General features: G+C 43.5%; 1 long non-coding RNA gene across 1 annotated transcript; it reads right to left on the bottom strand.

The window, feature by feature from the left end:
* Window positions 1-18,349: 18,349 nt before the first annotated feature.
* LOC135564606 (uncharacterized) lies at window positions 18,350-20,952 on the bottom strand. Its single transcript, XR_010461166.1, has 3 exons — window positions 20,841-20,952; window positions 20,536-20,647; window positions 18,350-18,740 (listed from the first exon to the last, which is right to left on the bottom strand). It is a non-coding gene; the product is annotated as an uncharacterized LOC135564606 (long non-coding RNA).
* Between the last annotated feature and the right edge of the window lie 842 nt (window positions 20,953-21,794).

Raw genomic sequence — 21,794 nt, 5'->3', positions numbered from 1 at the left:
ACGCTCTCTCATTGACCTCAATACAAAAACTTTACACATGCTGGAGAAGACAGATTTTGGGCCTGAATCATTCAGATGTTCATTGGCAAACTTCAGATGGGCATGTATATGTGCTTACTTGAGCAGGGGGACCTTGCGGGCACTGCAGGATTTCAGTCCTTCACGGCGTAGTGTGTTACCAATTGTTTTCTTGGTGACTATGTTCCCAGCTGCCTTGAGATCATTGACAAGATCCTCCCGTGTAGTTTTGGGCTGATTCCTCACCGTTCTCATGATCATTGCAACTCCACGAGGTGAGATCTTGCATGGAGCCCCAGGCCGAGGGAGATTGACAGTTATTTTGTGTTTCTTAACATTTAACATTTAACATTTAAGTCATTTAGCAGACGCTCTTATCCAGAGCGACTTACAAATTGGTGCGTTCACCTTATGACATCCAGTGGAACTGCCATTTGCGAATAATCGCACCAACTGTTGTCACCTTCTCACCAAGCTGCTTGGCAATGGTCTTGTACCCCATTCCAGCCTTGTGTAGGTCTACAATCTTGTCCCTGACATCCTTGGAGAGCTCTTTGGTCTTGGCCATGGTGGAGAGTTTGGAATCTGAATGATTGATTGCTTCTGTGGACAGGTGTCTTTTATACAGGTAACAAACTGAGATTAGGAGCACTCCCTTTAAGAGTGTGCTCCTAATCTCAGCTCGTTACCTGTATAAAAGACACCTGGGAGCCAGAAATGTTTCTGATTGAGAGGGGGTCAAATACTTAATTCCCTCATTAAAATGCAAATCAATTTATAACATTTTTGACATGCGTTTGTCTGGATTTCTTTTTGTTATTCTGTCTCTCACTGTTCAAATAAACCTACCATTAAAATTATAGACTGATCATTTCTTTGTCAGTGGGCAAACGTACAAAATCAGCAGGGGATCAAATACTTTTTTCCCTCACTGTATGTCTTGTTGGGTTTAGGTAGAACCAATGAAGATGACAACGTCATTGAGATTAACCCAGTGGGCTGGATCCTACAAAAGAGATCTTCCTTCTCCATCTTCTCCCTGTCCAAACGTCTGTTTGGGAAACGACCTGCCAGTTCACCTGTCCCAGGTGGCAATCGTCACGACAACAAGAGAACAGCCCCATGCAGCCCCTTTTCCTCCCAGCCCAGAGCACAGACTGGTGACAGTGAGAACCCACCACTTCCTCGTCTTCGGCCTATCGGAACCGGTCATCTGAAGTGGGCTCGTCCAGTGAGGAGATGGCACCAGAACCATTCTCATTAGCAACAAAACCGTCTAGTAACATGTCCGCCGTCACCAAAGGTCCGGAACTAACATGTGATAGGTCTATGTCCCCTGGGAAAGACACACCCATTGAACAGGATACACCCTCTGCTGCAAGATAACCTCTTACAAGAGAACCCTGGAATGAACCTAGAAAATCACCTGAACCGGCAGCAGGTAACGTGTAGCATCAACACACATCGTCACGAAGAGTCACCTTCATTGAACTGGACCCACTGCCTCCGCCTGCAAGAGAACCCAACACACCCACCAAGAAACCTGCTGAAACAGCCCAAAGAAAACATTTACGTTTGGTGACCCCTGCAAAAGATAAAGCTGAAACAGAGGAGGCCACTTCCAGAGATCCCCAATAGATCCCCTGGTCGAATCAGCACACCCACTTCTCCTGCCTGTGCTGCCAACAACCAGACTTCTGGTCCCAGCCGTCAGACCTCCAGGGAAACCCCCTGCCCTGCCACTACAGCCCCAGTCATGGCTCTCTCTCTGCTGTGAAGACCTGCTTGGAGTGTGGGGCCTCCAAGTCCTCCAAACACCTTGCCACCACCTGGAGTCACCTGTATTCCAGAGCTCCACCCTGGTGCACCCCGTGGAGGATATATAACCCTGGAGGTAAAGTTTCAGTGTTATTTTGTATATTTCTGTTGTTTTGTAAACTTGTACCATATGTACTGTCTCTGTGGAATTTACAGGCTATGCAAATTCAAGTACGTTTTTTATGAGCTGCACTAAGTCAAATTCCTAACACCTTTGGTTAGCATGGCAAAAAAAAATGCATCTTGATTCTTGTAATAATTTGTAGTGAATAATTTAATGATAAGTTGTGCTTGTAATTCAGCTTGTTGCTGACAGTTGTATAAAGATTTGTCAAAAAAAAAAACCCACTATTATCATCATCAGGTGCCTTGAAAACCAGGAGATGAACCGGATCTACTGTCGCCAATGTAGCGTATGTGTGTGTACCGTGTGTACCGTGTGTACCGTGATAGAGTTGCACCGAGCATAGCTGCATCAGTATCCGAGAGGCCAGGAGGGAGCTGAGGGTGAGAGAGGAGGGGCCAAAACACACACTTACAGTGAGCTCCAAAAGTATTGGGACAGTGACATTGTTTTTTTTGTTCTGTTCTCCAGTACATTGGATTTGAAATCATACAATTACTATGAGGGTAATGTGCAGACTGTCAGCTTTAATTTGAGTTTTTTTTAAATGGTATCGTTTAGAAATTACACAAGTTTTGTACTGAGTATAGAAAACATTAAGAGCACCTGCTCTTTCCATGAAATAGACTGACCAGGTGAAAGCTACAGTATGATCGCCTATTGATGTCCCTTGTTAAATCCACTTCAATCCGTGTAGATGAAGGAGAGGAGACAGGTTAAATAATCATGTTTAAGCCTTGAGACAATTGAGGCATGGATTGTGTATGTGTGCCATTCAGAGGGTGAATGGGCAAGACAAAAAATGGAAGTTCCTTTAAACGGGGTATGTTAGTAGATGCCCGTGCATCGTTTTGTCTCAAGAACTGCAATGCTTCTGGATTTTTCACGCTAAACAGTTTCCTGTGTGTGTCAAGTACGATCTACCACCCAAAGGACATCCAGCCAATTTGACACAACTGTGGGAAGCATTGGAGTCAACAACGGCCAGCATCCCCGTGGAACGCTTTCGACAGGATGTGGGGGGTCCAGCTCAATATTAGGAATGGGTTCCTAATGAATGTTTGGTATACAGTGCATTTGGAAAGTATTCAGACCCCTTGACTTTTTCCACATTTACAGCCTTATTCTAAAATGGATTAAATCTGTTTTTCCCCTCATCAATCTAAAGATAACACCCCATAATGACAAAGCAAAAGCAGGTTTTTAGAAATGTTTGCAAATGTAATAAAAATAAACAACTACTAGATTTACATAAGTATTCAGACCCTTTACTCAGTACTTTGTTGAAGCACTTTTAGCAGCGATTACAGCCTCAAGTCTTCTTGGGTATGACGCTGCAAGCTTGGCACACATGTATTTGGGGAGTTTCTCCTGTTCTTCTCTGCAGATCCTCTTAAGCTCTGTCTGGTTGGATGGGGAGCGTCGCTGCACAGCTGTTTTCAGGTTTCTCCAGCGATGCTTGATCGGGTTCAAGTCTGGGCTCTGGCTGGGCCACTGACAGAACAGAAAAATGACAAGATTTTGTTATAATACTGTTATTGCATCAAATGGTTGTTTAAACGCTCTACAACAAAGCTTTCTTAGTGTCCAACAGGCTTTCTCTGCCCTTAACCTTGTTCTGAACACCTCCAAAACAAAGGTCATGTGGTTTGGTAAGAAGAATGCCCCTCTCCCCACAGGTGTGATTACAACCTCTGAGGGTTTAGATCTTGAGGTAGTTACCTCATACAAGTACTTGGGAGTATGGCTGGTGCCGTGGAAATATTGGTTCATATATTTCTCAGATACCGGAGCTTGTGAATTCAAATAGACTATTGAACTTGAACTCTTTGACCTGAATGCAGAGTGTCACATCTGGAGGAAACCTGGGACCGTCTCTACAGGGAAGCATGGTGGTGGCAGAATCATATTATGGGGATGTTTTTCAGCAGCAGTTACTGGGAGACTAGTCAGGATCGAGGGAAAGATGAACGGAGCAAAGTACAGAGAGCTCTTTGATGAAAACCTGCTCCAGAATGCTCAGACTGCGGCGAAAGTTTACCTTCCAACAGGACAACGACCCTAAGCACACAGCCAAGGCAATGCAGGAGTGACTTTGGGACAAGTCTCTGAATGTCCTTGAGTGGTGTTTTGGTATTATTGTAATCAAAAGGAGAGACTTTTACATTTTTTCAAAACACAAGTAACCTTTATTATTTAATTAGTGCAGTAATGAAGCTTGTCAATGAGCCCCCTGTAGGTGATTTGTTGAGAGCCCAACCAGCAGGAGTACGCCACAGCATTTTATAGCAAAGTCCATCCTCCTGGATGTGCATGACAAATAACAGATGAGATCTTTATACAGACAGATTTTGCTCTCATGCAACAAACATCAAGATTTACATGGCAACTAATATCTGTCTCTTTTTAATTTACTGCTTTCTTGTACAAAAATACTAATGCTAATACTAATGAAGAATACTAGAATACTATATCCTTTCTTTAAAGAAACTGAAGATTGATTCTCCCTGTGACCGACAGACAGGCACACAGACACTAATCATGGAATGTTGTCTTATCACCTATCCATGGTAAATCCACTGTCAGTGATAAATCTCCCAGAGGCCCACACACACAGATGAGTGTTCTAAAAAAACTATTATGTTGCATTAACACAAAATCCGGGGAGGGGCCAGCTGAGTACAAGGCTTCATCATCTGCATATAAATGGATGAGAGAGTTTCCTACTGCCTAAACTATGATGTAAATTGAGAAGAGTGTGGGGCAAAGAATCAAGCCTTGGGGTACACCCTTGGTGACAGGCCGTGGCTGAGACAGCAGGTGTTCTGACATTATACACTGCACTCTTTGAGATAGTTCAGGTAGTTCGCAAACCAGGCCAAAGACCCCTCAGAGACACCAATACTCCTTAGCCGGCACACAATAATGGAATGGTCTACCGTATCAAACGCTTCAGCCAAGTCAATAAACATAGCAGCAAAACATTGCTTAGAATCAAGGGCAATGGTGACATCATTGAGGACCTTTAAGGTTGCAGTGACACATCCATAATCTGAGCGGAAACCAGATTGCATACCAGAGAGAATACTATAGACATCAATAAAGACAGTCAGTTGATTATTGACAAGTTTTTCTAACACTTTTGTTAAACAGGGGAAAAAGAAATAGGTCTATAACAGTTAGGATAAGCTTGATCTCCATTGCTGCCTTCCAAGCACTGGGAACCTCCCCAGAGAGAAGAGACAGGTTAGAAGGTCAGAGATAGGCATGGTGATTATAGGGGCAACAACCTTATTAATGAAGAAAGGGTCTAAACCATCTGACCCAGATGTTTTTTAGGGGTCAAGTTTAAGGATCTCCTTTAGCACCTCAGACTCAGTGACCACCTGCAGGGACAAACTTTGTAGCGGGCACGGGAAAAAGAGGGAGGAGCATCGGGGCTAGTTGCATTAGAAGGGGTGGGAGATTAAATGTTGGACGGGCAAGGAGGCATGGCTGAGTCAAATAGGAATCCTGACTTAATGAAGTGCTGATTAAAAAGCTCAGCCTTGTGCATCTTGTAACAACCACATCATAAACTTTAAGGGACCTTTTAACCGTTTTCCAGAACTTCTTGAGGTTAGACCTACAGAGAGAGAAATTAAAGTAACTGTGGCCTTCAAGATAGCCTGAGTGCACTTATTTCTCATTTGCCTGGACGAGAGCCAGTCAGCCTGAGTATCTGTGTGCCGAGCCTTTCGCCAAATACAATTCTTGAGGTGGAGTAACTCTGCAAAATCACGGTCGAACCAGGGGCTGAACCTGTTTTTAATTTTAATTTTCTTTATGGGGGCGTATTTGTTAACAATATCACTGAAGATTAGAGGTCGACCGATTAATCGGAATGGCCGATTAATTGGGGCCAATTTCAAGTTCTCATAACAATCGTAAATCAGTATTTTTGGACACCGATTTGGCCAATTTTTTTTTTTTTTTTTTTTTTTTTTTTTTACACCTCTATTTAATCCTTATTTAACTAGGCAAGTCAGTTAAGCACACATTCTTATTTTCAATGACGGCCTAGGTACGGTGGGTTAACTGCCTCGTTCAGGGGCAGAATGACAGATTTTTACCTTGTCAGTTCGGGGGATTCAATTTTGCAACCTTACAGTTAACTAGTCCCATGCTCTAACCACCGGATTACATTGCACTCCACGAGGAGACTGCCTGTTATGTGAATGCAGTAAGCCAAGGTAAGTTGCTAGCTAGCATTAAACTTATCTTGTAAAAAACAATCAATCAATCAATCATAATCACTAGTTAACTACACATGGTTGATGATATTACTAGTTTATCTAGCGTGTCCTGCGTTGCATATAATCGATGCGGTGTGTATCGTTGCTCCAATGTGTACCTAACCATAAACATCAATGCCTTTCTTAAAATCAATACACAGAAGTATATATTTTTAAACCTGCATATTTAGCTAAAAGAAATCCAGGTTAGCAGGCAATTTTAACCAGGTGAAATTGTGTCACTTCATCTTGCGTTCATTGCATGCAGAGTCAGTGTATCTGCAACAGTTCGGGCTGCCTAATTTGCCAGAATTTTACGTAATTATGACATAACATTGAAGGTTGTGCAATGTAACAGGAATATTTAGACTTATGGATGCCACCCATTAGATAAAATACGTAACGGTTCCGTATTTCACTGAAAGATTAAACGTCTTGTTTTCGAGATGATAGTTTCCAGATTCGACCATATTAATGACCTAAGGCTCGTATTTCTGTGTATTATCATGTTTTAACTAAGTCTATGATTTGATAGAGCAGTCTGACTAAGCGATGGTAGGCAGCAGCAGGCTCGTAAGCATTCATTCAAACAGCACTTTTGTGCGTTTGCCAGCAGCTGTTTATGACTTCAAGCCTATCAACTCCTGAGATTTGGCTGGTGTAACCGATGTGAAATAGCTAGCTAGTAAGCGGGGTGCGTGCTAATAGCGTTTCAAACGTCACTCGCTCTGAGACTTGGAGTAGTTATTCCCCTTGCTCTGCATGGGTAATGCTGCTTCGAGGGTGGCTGTTGTCGTTGTGTTCCTAGTTCGAGCCCAGGTAGGAGCTAGAGTGTCACAGGATTCTTCTGTTGAAGGAGAGGCGGACCAAAACGCAGTGTGGTTATTGTGATACATCTTTAATGAAGATGATAAATGAACAATATACAAAACAAGAAATGTGAAAAACCAAAAACAGCCTGTTACTGTAATTTAATTATGCCAATGTGCTTCCATCAATTGAAAGCCCTTAATCTACTTTATGAGAATTTGTAAGATTTCTTGTTTGCATAAAATAGACGCAGACCAGTCTTTCAATAATAGGTAATAGAATTTATTCTCGGAGCGCGCTCCCACTTAATCACGTGCAGCAGTTTATATACAGATCATGACGTCATTTCACTGCTTTAACAGAATCCCCTCCTCTCGACCGGGACAAAGTAAGGTGAAAAGTTCATTCTAACTTACTAACACACTCCCAGATAACTTTTGACCCATCAACATTATCGATCACCACTGAACTGACAGTTTTAATTAACAGAAAACCCAGGAATGCACTCACTGCCTTATCTGTAGGGTCAACCATAGGCTAACGACCGTATGTGTTTACACAGTCCCCAACCCATTTGTTTCTGCCTAGTTGGAATGGTGTTCATTGACTTTTTATTACTCCTTGTCCGTGTCACACAATCCCTTCTTATGAACTCATAGTGTTAATCACTTATAAAACAGAGTATAAGTTTACTTAGTTACAATTCTATTTAAAATGGGGATATTGTTTATTAATTTATCCATAATAATTTCAACACAGCCCTATCTGGTGTAACAAACACAAAGACAGGAACAATCACCCACAAAACCCAACACAAAACAGGCTACCTAAATATGGCTCCCAATCAGAGACAATGACTAACTCCTGCCTCTGATTGAGAACCATATCAGGCCCAAACACAGAAACAGACAAACAAGACACCCAACATAGAATGCCCACTCAGATCACACCCTGACCAAACAAAACATAGAACATACAAAGCAAACTATGGTCAGGGTGTGACAGTACCGGACTCCGGCCGCAAAACCTGAACCTATTGGGGAGGGTCTGGGTGGGCATCTGTCCGCGGTGGCGGCTCTGGTGCTGGACGTGGCCCCCACTTCACCATAGTCTTAGTCCGCCCCATTGTCAGCTTCCGTGGCCTCCTAACCACGGCGACCCTTCTAAATGAACCCACTGGACTGAGGGGCAGCTCGGGACAGAGGGGCAGCTCGGGAAAGAGTGACGACTCTGGCAGATCCTGGCTGACTGGCGGCTCTGGCGAATCATGGCTGACTGGCGGCACTGGCGGATCATGGCTGACTGGCGGCACTGGCGGATCCTGGCAGACTGGCGGCTCCTGGCAGACTGGCGGCACTGGCGGCTCCTGGCAGACTGGCGGCTCCTTGCAGACTGGTGGAACTGGCGGCTCCTTGCAGACTGGCGGCTCCTTGCAGACTGGCGGCACTGGCTGCTCCTTGCAGACTGGCGGCACTGGCAGCTCCTTGCAGACTGGCGGCACTGGCGGCTCCTTGCAGACTGGCGGCACTGACGGCTCAGGACAGACGGGAGACTCTGATGGCGCTGGGCAGACGGGTAGCTCAGACGGCCCTGGGCAGACGGGCAGCTCCGGCAACGCTGGAGAGGAAGGCTCTGGCAGCGCTGGACTGAGGAGCTCGGGCGCCTCTGGAATGAGGGGCTCTGGCGCCTCTGGACTGAGGGGCTCTGGCGCCTCTGGACTGAGGGGCGGGAGCTCTGGCAGCGCCGGACAGGCGGGAGACTCCGGCTGCGCTGGAGAGGAGGAAGGCTCTAGGAGCGCTGGACAGGCGGGACGCACTATAGGCCTGATGCGTGGTGCCGGCACTGGTGGTACTGGGCCGAGGACATGCACCTCAGGGAGAGTGCGGGGAGGAGAAACAGGGAGTACTGGGCTCTGGACACGCACAGGAAGCCTGGTGCGGGGGGCTGCTACCGGAGGGCTGGTGCGTGTAGGTGGCACCGGATAAACCGGACCGTGCAGGCACACTGGAGCTCGAGCACCGAGCCTGCCCAACCTTACCTGGTTGAATGCTCCCGGTCGCCCTGCCAGTGCGGCGAGGTGGAATAGCCCGCACTGGGCTATGCAGGCAAACCGGGGACACCATGTGCAAGGCTGGTGCCATGTAAGCCGGCTCAAGGAGACGCACTGGAGACCAGATGCATAGAGCCGGCTTCATGGCACTTGGTTCGATGCCCACTCTAGCCCGGCCGATATGCGGAGCTGGTATGTACCGCACCGGGCTATGCACCCGCACTGGGGACACCGTGCGCTCCACAGCATAACACGGTGCCTGCCCGGTCTCTCTCGCCCCCCGGTAAGCACAGGAAGTTGGCGCAGGTCTCCTACCTGGCTTCGCCACACTTCCTGTGTGCCACCCCCCAAGACATTTTTGGGGCTGCCTCTCGGGCTTCCTTGCCAGCCGTGTTCGCTTCGCCAACGTCATTCTCCAGTAACCTTCCTCGCACTGCTCCATTGAACCCCAGGCGGGCTCCGGCACTCTCCCTGGGTCGACCGCCCACCTGTCTATCTCCTCCCAAGTTGTGCACAGATTCTGCTCCCATGTCCCGAAATCCTGACATCGCTGTTGCTGTTGACCGTTACCACGCCGCTTGGTCCTGTTGTGGTGGGTGATTCTGTCACAGGATTCTTCTGTTGAAAGAGAGGCGGACCAAAACGCAGCATGGTTATTGTGATACATCTTTAATGAAGATGATAAATGAACAATATACAAAACAAGACATGTGAAAAACCGAAAACAGCCCTATCTGGTGTAACAAACACAAAGACAGGAACAATCACCCACAAAACCCAACACAAAACAGGCTACCTAAATATGGCTCCCAATCAGAGACAATGACTAACACCTGCCTCTGATTGAGAACCATATCAGGCCCAAACACAGAAACAGACAAACAAGACATCCAACATAGAATGCCCACTCAGATCACACCCTGACCAAACAAAACATAGAACATACAAAGCAAACTATGGTCAGGGTGTGACAAGGAGGAGAGGGACGGAAGCTATACTGTTACACTGGCAATACTAAAGTGCCCATAAGAACATCCAATAGTCAAAGGTTAACCTGTTAGTACTCTTAGGGGCAGTATTTCATTTTTGGATAAAAAGACGTGCCCGTTTTAAGCGCAATATTTTGTCACGAAAAGATGCTCGAATATGCTTGGAATTGATAGTTTTGGAAAGAAGAGAGTCTTACGTTTCCAGAACTGCAAAGATTTTCACTGTGAGTCCCTTAGAACAAATGCTTCGGGCAAAACCAAGATGTATGACCGACCAGGAAATGAACAGGATTTTTGAGGCTACGTTTTCCATGATCGCCTTATATGGCTGTGAATGCGACAGGAATCAACGGACACTTTATCTTGTTCCCCAAGGTCTCTGCAGCATTGTGACGTATTTGTAGGCATATCATTGGAAGATTGACCATAAGAGACTACAATTGCCAAGTGTCCCGCTTGGTGTCTGCGTGGCATTTGGTGCGCAAAAGTCAGCTCCCAGTGTTTTTCCATTCGAATCAGACAACAAAGCAGGCTTCAAGGACGGTGCTTTCAATGGAGAGAAATATGAGAAACCACCTTCAGGATTGATTCAAACAACGTTTTCCATGTTTCAGTCGATATTATGGAGTTAATTCGGAAAAAAGTTTGACGTGTAGGTGACTGAATTTTCGGTTAGTTTCGGTAGCCAAATGCATAGTAACAAAAGGGAACGATGTGTCCTACACAAGAATCTTTCAGGAAACACTGGACATCTGCTATGTAACTGAGAGTCTCCTCATTGAAACATCTGAAGTTCTTCAAAGGTAAATTATTTTATTTGATTCCTTGGCTGGTTTTTGTGAATATGTTGCGTGCTAAATGCTAACGCTAAATGCTAAGCTAGCTATCACCACTCTTACACAAATTATTGATTTTCTCTGGTTCTAAAGCATATTTTGAAAATCTGAGACGACAGGATTGTTAAGAAAAGGATAAGCTTGAGAGCAGGCATATTTATTTCATTTCATTTGCGATTTTTAGAAATCGCTAACGTTGCGTTATGGTAATGAGCTTGAGGCTGTAGTTACGCTACCGCATACGGGTTTGGGCGGACTATGAGGTTAATGAAATACAAATGGTATAGAGAGAAATTATCCTATAATTCATATAATAACTACAACCTAAAACTTCTTACCTGGGAATATTGAAGACACATGTTAAAAGGAACCACCAGCTTTCATATGTTCTCATGTTCTGAGCAAGGAAATTAAACGTTAGCTTTCTTACATGGCACATATTGCACTTTTACTTTCTACTCCAACACTTTGTTTTTGCATTATTTAAACCAAATTGAACATGTTTCATTATTTATTTGAGGCTAAATTGATTTTATTGATGAATTATAATCGGTATCGACGTTAAAAAAATCATAATCGGTCGACTTCTACTGAAGATATCAACAAAAGAAGGTCCAAGCGTCTTCGACAGAGGAGATTAAGCTGATTCTAAACCAATTTACAGAGGCCAAGTCATGAAGGAAGGCTTGCTCATGAAAGTTTTTTAGCAAGCGCCTATGACAAATCAGGACAGGTTGTTTCACTGAGTAGCCATTTCAAACACAGGCTGGAAAACAGTGATCACTAAGGTCATTACAGAAAACACCAGACTGATACCTATCAGGATTCTTTGTGAGGATAACATCGAGGAGGGTAGCCTTTTCTGGGTGTTTGGAGTCATAAAATCAAAACCAACTTTATTGGTCACATACAAATGGTTAGCAGATTTGAACTTCTTTGGGATAGGGGGCAGCATTTTCACGTTTGGATGAAAAGCGTGCCCAGAGTAAACTGCCTGCTACTCAATCCCAGATGCTAATATATGCATATTATTAGTAGATGTGGATAGAAAACACTGAAGTTTCTAAAACTGTTTGAATGATGTCTGTGAGTATAACATAACTAATATGGCAGGCGAAAACCTGAGAAAAATCCAACCAGGAAGTGGGAAATCTGAGGTTTGTAGTTTTTCAACTCTTGGCCTATCGAATACACAGTGTCTATGGGGGCATATATCATTTCCTAAGGCTTCCACTAGACTTCAACAGTCTTTAGAATCTTGTTTGATGCTTCTACAGTGAAGTGGGGCGAATGAGAGGGGATTGAGTAAGGTCTCTCCCAGAGCGCCAAGAGCTGTTCATGAGAGTTTGCTTGAGTGCCATTGCATTTCTGAAGACAAAGGAATTCTCCGGTTGGAACATTATTGAAGATTTATGTTAAAAACATCCTAAAGATTGATTATATACTTCGTTGACATCTTTCTACGGACTATAACTTAACTTTTTGACTTTTCGTCTGCTCCTAGAGATCACACGTCATGAATGTGGAATACTGGGGTTTAAACGCGCAAACAAAAAGGAGGTGTTTGGACATAAATTATGAACTTTATCGAACAAATCAAACATTTATTGTGGAACTGGGATTCCTTGGAGTGCATTCTGATGAAGATCATCAAAGGTAAGTGGTATACTATTCTGACTTCTGTTGACTCCAAAACATGGCGGATATCTGCTTGGGTTGTGTTGGTCTGTGAGCTCTGTACTCAGATTATTGCATGCTGTGCTTTTTCCATAAAGTTGTTTTGAAATCTGACACAGCGGTTGCTTAAGGAGAAGTGGATTTAAAATTCCATGCATAACAGTTGTATTTTTAGCAATGTTTATTATGAGTATTTCTGTAAATTGATGTGGCTCTCTGCAAAATCACCGGATGTTTTGAAACTACTGAACATAACGCGCCAATGTAAACTCTGACTTTTGGATATAAATATGAACAAAACATGCATGTATTGTGTAACATGAAGTCCTATGAGTGTCATCTGATGAAGATCATCAGAGGTTAGTGATTCATTTTATCTCTATTTCTGCTTTTTGCGACTCCTCTGTTTGGCTGGAAAAATGGCTGTGTTTTTCTGTGACTTGGCTCTGACCTAACATAGATATTCCTCTTGCCCAGATGGGATAGGGCAGTGTGATGGTGATTGAATCATCTGTGGACCAGTTGGGGCGGTATGCAAACTGAAGTGGGTCTAAGGTGGCAGGTAAGGTGGTGGTGATATGGTCCTTGAATAGTCTCTCAAAGCACTTCATGATGACAGAAGTGAGTGCTATGGGGCGATAGTCATTTAGTTCAGTTATCTTTGCCTTCTTGGATAGAGGAACAATGGTGGCCCTCTTGAAGCATGCGTGGACAGCAGACTGGGATAGGGAGTGATTGAATGTCTGTAAACACACTAGCCAGCTGGTCTATGCATGCTCTGAGGACGCGACTAGGGATGGCGTCTGGGCCAGCATCCTTGAGAAGGTTAACACATTTAAATGTCTTACTCACGTCGGCCACGGAGAAGGGGAGGGGGGACCGCAGTTTTTGGTAGCGGGCCGCGTTGGTGGCATTGTATTATACTCAAAGCGGGAAAAGGTGTTTGTCTGGAAGCAAGACGTCGGTGTCCACGACGTGGCTGGTTTTCTTTTTATAGTCCGTAATTGCCTGTAGATCCTGACACATACGTCTCGTGTTTGAGCCATTGAATCGGTCCCTATACCAACATTTCGCTTGTTTGATTGCCCTGCGGAGGGAATAACTACACTGTTTATATTCAGCCATATTCCCAATCATTTTACCATGTTTAAATGCGGTGGTTCATGCTTTCAGTTTTGCGCTAATGCCGGTATTCAGCCATGGTTTCTGGTTAGGGTAAGTTTTAATAGTCACAGTGAGTACGACATCTCTAATGCACTTCCTTATAAACTCAGCTTATAAATCGTTTTTATTATCGTAGGCTGCCCAAAACATTTCCCAGTCCATGTGATCAAAACAATCTTGAAGCATGGATTCTGATTGGTCAGACCAGCGTTGAATGGTTCTAGTCTAGTATATTCTGTTAGAGTTTCTGTCTATAGGACGGTAGGAGCAAAATGGAGTCATTATCGGATTTGGTCCGTTTATTCTAACAACGATCGTGACACATACACCTTAGCAGAATACATTTAAACTCAGTTTTTCATAATTCCTGACATAATCAGAGTAAAAATTCCCTGTCTTAGGTCAGTTAGGATCACCACTTCATTTTAAGAATGTAAAATAATTGGAGAGAATGATTTGTTTCAGCTTTTATTTCTTTCATCACATTCCCAGTGGGTCAGAAGTTTACATACACTCAATTAGTATTTGGTAGCATTGCCTTTAAAATGTTTAACTTGGGTCAAACATTTTGGGCAGCCTTCCACAAGCTTCCCACAATAAGTTGGGTGAATTTTGGCCCATTCCTCCGGACAGTGCTGGTGTAACTGAATCAGGTTTGTAGGACTCCTTGCACGCACAGGCTTTTTCAGTTCTGCCCACAAATGTTCTATAGGATTTGAGGTTAGGGCTTTGTGATGGTCACTCCAATACCTTGACTTTGTTGTCCTTCAGCCATTTTGCTATCACTTTGGAAGTATGCGTGGGATTGTCCATTGGAAGACCCATTTGCGACCAAGCTTTAACTTCCTGACTGATGTCTTGAGATGTTGCTTCAATATATCCACACCAGTTTAATCTCTCATGATTCCATCTATTTCGTGAAGCACACCAGTCCCTCCTGCAGCAAAGCACCCTCACAACATGATGCTGCCACCCCTGTGCTTCACGGTTGGGATGGGCATCTAGCTTAGATTGTAGGACGACCAGGGTGTTAAGCATTTCTCAGTTTAGGTCACCTAACAGAACGAACTCTGAAGATAGATGGGGTCAATCAATTCACATATGGTGTCCAGGGCACAGCTGGGAGCTGAGGGGGGGTCTATAACAGGCGGCAAGCCTCACTCCTTTTTACTCCAAACATAACGATAGTCATTATGGCCATACAGTTCTATTTTTGTTTCATTGGACCAGAGGACATTTCTCCAAAAAGTACAATCTTTGTCCCCATGTGCAGTTGCAAACCATAGTCTGGCTTTTATATGGCTGTTTTGGAACAGTGACTTCTTCCTTGCTGAGCGGCCTTTCAGGTTATGTGGATATAGGACTTGTTTTACTGTGGATATAGATACGTTTGTACCTGTTTCCTCCAGCATCTTCACAAGCTCCTTTGCTGTTTTCTGGGGTTGATTTGCACTTTTTGCACCAAAGTACGTTCATCTCTAGGAGACAGAATGCGTCTCCTTCCTGAGCGGAATGACGGCTACATGGTCCCATGGTGTTTATACTTGCGTACTATTGTTTGTACAGATGAACGTGGTACCTTCAGGGGTTTGGAAATTTCTCCCAAGGATGAACCAGACTTGTGGAGGTCTACAGTTTTTTTCTGAGGTCTTGGCTGATATCTTTTGATTTTCCCATGATGTCAAGCAAAGAGGCACTGAGCTTGAAGGTAGGCCTTGAAATACATCCACAGGTACACCTCCAATTGACTCAAATGATGTAAATTAGCCCAAATGATGTAAATCAGAAGTTTCTAAAGCTATGACATCATTTTCTGGAATTTTCCAAGCTGTTTAAAGGCACAGTCAACTTAGTGTATGTAAACTTCTGACCCACTGGAATTGTGATACAGTGAAATAATCTGTCAGTAAACTATTGTTAGAATAATTACTTGCGTTATGCACACAGTAGATGTCCTAACCGACTTGTCAAAATGATAGTTTGTGAACAAGGAATTTGTGGAGTGGGTGAAAAACGAGTTTTAACGCCTCCAACCTAATTGCGTGTAAACTTCTGACATCAACTGTACCTGGAAAGTATGACAGAACTTTGCAGGCTATCTCTGCAGTAGATTGCAACTCTTCCCCTTTAAGCAGTTCTATCTTGGCAGAAAATGTTGTAGTTGTGGATGGAAATCTCAGAATTTTTGGTGGCCTTCCTAAGCTAGGATTCAGACACGGGCAAGGACATCAGGGTTGGCGGAGTGTGCTAAAGCAGTGGGTTAAACCAACTTCGGGAGGAGGCTTCTGATGTTATCATGCATGAAACCAAGGCTTTTATGGTTACAGAGGTCAACAAAAGATAGCGCCTGGGGACACACAGGGCCTGGGTTAATCTCTACATCATCCGAGGAACAGAGGAGGAGTAGGATGATGGTACGGCTAAAGGCTATCAATACTAGTCGTCTAGTTCGTTGGGGGCAGAGAATAAAAGGAGCAGATTTCTGGGCGTGGTAGAATAGATTCAGGGCATAATGTACAGACAGGGGTATTGTAGGGTGCGGGTACAGTGGAGGTGAACCTAGGCATTGGGTGACGATAAGTGAGGTTGCATTTCTGGAGGCACTAGTTATGCTAGGTGAGGTCACCGCATGTGTGGGAGGTGGGACAAAAGAGGTATCTGAGGCACGTTGAGTGGGGCTAGGGGCTCCGCAGTAAAATAAAACAATGATATTGACAACAAACAACAGTATTCAAAGCAACAGTATTCAAAGCATATTGACATTAGAGAGAGACATAAAGCAAGGCATAAAGCAATCTCAGGTATTGATTGGGAGAGCTAGCGAAGACAACAACAGCTAAGACAACAACAGCTAATCAGCTAAGACAACAACAGCAGGTAAAATTGCGATGAATGGGTAGAGAGGGTCAGTTAACTACACACAGGGCCTGAGTTTGAGGCTGAGGCCGACAGATAAACAAAATAAACAAAAATATAGTACCGTGATTAATGAACAGTCCAGCAGGCATCAGCTATGTAGCCACGCTAGTAAGCGGAGGACACGGTGTTCCTAAAGTTAGCATGCCGGGGCTAGCAGAAGCGTCTTCACCGACGTCTGACAAAGGCCGGCTGAGGGCCCATCGGACGGGATTACGTCGGCAGACCAGTCGTGATGGATCGGCGGGGCTTCGTGTCGACAAAGGGTCCAGGCCAATTGGCAAAAGAGGTATTGTAGCTGAAGTAATTTAGTTTGCTAGCCGGGAGATGCGCCTGGCTCGAGGCCAACTGGTGCTAGCTTCGGGACAAGGGCGTTAGCCACTATAGCCACTCGGTAGCAGCTAGCTAGCTGCAATGATCCGATGCAATGGTCCAGAGCTTACGGCAGGAATCCGGTGAGGTAATGGCTTCTAGTCGTGTTAGTGAAGAGTCCGGGAGTCTGTGTAGCCGAGTGATCATAGCGTCCACTGAGCAGGTCTCAAGGCTAGCCTCGGGGCTGGGCCACTCTGGAGTAATGGTCCAGAGCTTACGGGAGGAATCTGGTGAAGTAGTGGAGAAAAGCAGTCCGATAAGCTCAGGGCTGAAGGAGACTAGTTCAGAGGAGGCTAGTTTAAAAAGGCCATGGTTGAATTGCTGAAAAGAAACCACTAGTAAAGGACACCAATAAGAAGAGACTTGCTTGGGCCAATAAAAACGAGCAATGGACATTAGACCGGTGGAAATCTGTCCTTTGGTCTGATGAGTCCAAATTTTTGATTTTTGTTTCCAACTGCTGTGTATTTGTGAGACACAGAGTCGTTAAAAGGATGATCTCCGCATTTGTGATTCCCACCATGAAGCAATGGAAGTGGATGTGTAATGGTGTGGGGATGCCTTGCTGGTTACACTGTCAGTGATTTATTTAGAATTGAAGACACACTTAACCAGCATGGCTACCACAGCATTCTGCATTGATATGCCATCCCATCTGGTTTAAGATTATTGGGACTATCCTTGGTTTTTCAAGAGGACAATGACCCAACACACCTCCAGGCTGTGTAAGGGCTATTTGACCAAGAAGGAGAGTGATGGAGTGCTGTATCAGATGACCTGGCCTCCACAATCACCCGACCTTGAGTTGGTTTGGGATGAGTTGGACCTAAGAGTGCCGGAAAAACAGCCAACAAGAGCTCAGCATACGTGGGAACTCCTTCAAGACTGTTGGGAAAGCACTCCAGGTGAATTTGCGAGAATGCCAAGATTGTGCAAAGTTTTAATCAAGGCAAAGGATGGCTACTTTGAAGAATCTAAAATCTAAAATATATTTTGATTTGTTTAACACTTTTTTGGTTACTACATGATGCCATGTGTTATTTCATAGTTTTGATGTCTTCACTAATATTCTACAATGCAAAATAAAGTGAAAAATTAAGAAAACCCCTTGAATGAGTAGGTGTATCGAATATTTTGACTGGTACTGTATATGCAGTGCCTTCAGAAAGTATTGACTTGACTTATTCCACATTTTGTTATGTTACACCCTGAATTCAAAATGGATTAAATCCCCCAAAATTCTCGGCTTTCTACACACAATAACCCATAATGACAATGTGAGAGAAAAACAATTATACGTTTTTGCACATTTATTGAAAATGAAATACACAAATTTACATAAGCATTCACATTCCTGATTCAATACATGTTAGAATCACCTTTGGCAGCGATTACAACTGTTGTGTCTTTAAGCCCGAGTGGATAACCCATGACATTCCGTGCCAAGATTGACAGATTCTGTAATCACCACCAATTTCAAGCCTATCACAAAGACAAACTAAACAGCTCTTCCCAACATCCTGCCATGACTTGGAATGATCTGCTAAAGGACAGGAGATAATTATCAGACCTCCTTTATGACCCACATGTATGAAGGAGGGGGAGGTCATCAGAGGCCTTTTGGTGAAACTGCTATGTTCCAACAAAGGAATCCTTCTCGCCCCTTTCTCTCAGCAACAAAGAGGAAATGGCCTAGAGAGAAAAATGACATTTTAAACACATTGTCTTCACGATATAAAAAAAGTTGGAATCCTCTTTGTCTTTTATTGGACTTTGTCTTTTATTTTTCTGTATTACCAGTGTAATACATGTTTTACTGGAATATGAAACAGCACAAATATGACCATGATCAAATCTGTATATGTATTTCACTCTAGAGATTATTTTCTTATTCAAAACACAATTTGATCATGCTGTGAGCACTTATGAGAAAATCTCCCGAAAATCTACAGATAGTGGCATGACCTATGATAAACACAAAGAAGTGACCGGGTCATCTTCACTTCTCTGCTGAGCCCTCCCCCACTATGGGGAGGAAGACTCTGACTAAAAGGCGCTGCTGTAACGATTGTCTTTGGGAGAAGGAGAAGAGGACCAAGTGCAGCGTGGTACGTATTCATAATACATTTAATAAAGCTGAATACTCGAACAAAAACAACAAACCGACAAACGAACAGGTCTGCAAGGTACAACAAAAATACTAAACAGAAAATAACTACCAACACCCATAGTGGGAAAACAGGCTGCCTAAGTATGGTTCTCAATCAGAGACATACCAGGCCAAACACATAGAAATAGAAAACATAGAACACAAAACTTAGAATGCCCACCCCATCTCACGCCCTGACCAAACTAAAATAGAGACATTAAAAAAGGAACTAAGGTCAGGACGTGACAGCTGCATGGTCAATCCAATGTCTGCATTGGCCGTGCAGTGCTTTCGGTGATGAGGCCTCTGCGAAGTTAGGGCATTCATGCTTTGAGGAGCAGTGGGGAGATTTTGTCAAGGAAGTGAGTTTGTGTTTATGCAGGACCTCCCGCACCCACCTACCATCAACCAATCATGTCGATGTGAAGCTATATGGAGCCCTCCGCATTGTTACAAAATTTGTGAGGCACACGGAGATGCAGTATGGAAGCTACACAATTGCGTCACTCCATACGGAGCCTCCGACCACATTTTCAGATCAAGCATAAATTGGCTTTGAGACTCACCAGATCGGAACCCTGGGAGGAAAACGTCCACCCTAAAGGTTCAATGATTGACCGCGAAAGAAACCTAAATGGCTCTGCATGGTCAATCTGACGTCTGCAGTGGCTGTACTACGATAATGCCTCTGCGGAAGTCAAGGCATTTATGCTTCTTGCGTCTCTCAGAGCTATATACTGGACCTCTTGACCCCGCCTACAGTCAACTAGTCATGTCAATGCAGAGCTATACGGAGCCCTCAGTATTGTTACAAAATTTGGGCGGCACACAGCGTTGCGGAATAGATCTCAATTTGGCCTCTGCATGTCTACGACCACATTTACGGATTAAGCATAAATGGACTTTTACGCAACTCTGTTTCTCTCGGAGTCTGATGCTATATCTCAATCACTGGAAAGGAACATTTGAAAGATCGACACACTGATCACTCACAACAAACCCCTGAGTCTTATCTCTCCTAAAGGGGACCCGAACCAACATTATATTGAACCCAGTGCTTTTACACCTGCATTGTTTGCTGTTTGGGGTTTTAGGCTGGGTTTCTGTACAGCACTTTGAGATATCAGCTGATGTACGAAGGGCTATATAAATAAATTTGATTTGAAATAAATTTGATTTGATTTGATCTGTCAACTCAGATTTTCAAAAAATGCTTTTCAACCATAGCTACACAAGCATTTGTGTAAGAGTATTGATAGCTAGCATAGCATTAAGCCTAGCATTCAGCAGGCAACATTTTCACAAAAACAAGAAAAGCATTCAAATAAAATCATTTACCTTTGAAGAACTTCGGATGTTTTCAATGAGGAGATTCTCAGTTAGATGTTCAGTTTTTCCAAAAAGATTATTTGTGTGGGAGAAATCGCTCCGTTTTGTTCATCATGTTTGGCTAAGAAACAAAAACGAAAATTCAGTCATTACAACGGCAAACTTTTTTCCAAATTAACTCCATAATATCGACAGAAACATGGCAAACGTTGTTTAGAATCAATCCTCAAGGTGTTTTTCACATATCTATTCGATGATAAATCACTCGTGGCAGTTTGGTTTCTCCTCTGAACAAAATGGAAAAATGCACGCACCTGGAGATTACGCAATAGTTTCGACGGAGGACACCGAGCAGACACCTGGTAAATGTAGTCTCTTATGGTCAATCTTCCAATGATATGCCTACATATGTCACAATGCTGCAGACACCTTGGGGAAACGACAGAAAGTGTAGGCTCATTCCTTGCGCATTCACAGCCATATAAGGAGACATTGGAACACAACGCATTCAAAATCTGTCTCACTTCCTGTATGACATTTCATCTTGGTTTCGCCTGTAGCATTAGTTCTGTGGCACTCAAAGACAATATATTTGCAGTTTTAGAAACGTCAGAGTGTTTTCTTTCCAAAGCTGTCAATTATATGCATAGTTGCATCTTTTCGTGACAAAATATCTTGTTTAAAACGGGAATGTTTTTCATCCAAAAATGAAATACTGCCCCCAGAGGTTCAAGAGGGTAATCAAGCTAGTCGTCTTGACTACATTCTTGTCTCTTTCTCTCTTGCATCAAAGGTTAAAAAAGTTTTAATAGGAGACAGAATGCGAACGGATCAATTGGCATTCACATAACTCTTATAGATTTTTCACGTGGACGGGGATATTGGAAATTTAAGAAAGGTTTACTAGAGGACAACTTATTTTTAACCAGTTAACCATTTTTTCCAGTATAATATCAGTTCAGCAAATCCCCTTATTGTTTGGGATACCTTTAAATGTACCTTCAGGGCTCATTCAATTCAATATTCATCAATAATAAAAAGCAGTTTCTGGCTAAAGAAACAAGACTAACAAGGGAAATGAACTAATAGTACAGGTAGATAGCAATAAAAATGATACTACAGAGATGCAAAATAAGTTAGAGGAAAAACAAAAGAACTTGAGGAACTTATTCAAGAACGATCTAATGTAATCTATTACAAAAATAAAGCAAACTGGATGGAATATGGAGAAGAATGCACAGAATTCTTCCTGAATCTCCAATACAGGA

This window comes from Oncorhynchus nerka, linkage group LG25, assembly GCF_034236695.1.
Source record: "Oncorhynchus nerka isolate Pitt River linkage group LG25, Oner_Uvic_2.0, whole genome shotgun sequence".
Classification (NCBI taxonomy): Eukaryota; Metazoa; Chordata; class Actinopteri; order Salmoniformes; family Salmonidae; genus Oncorhynchus; species Oncorhynchus nerka.
Note: the sequence above shows the minus strand (reverse complement) of the source record. Positions and strands in the feature narration are given on the sequence as shown.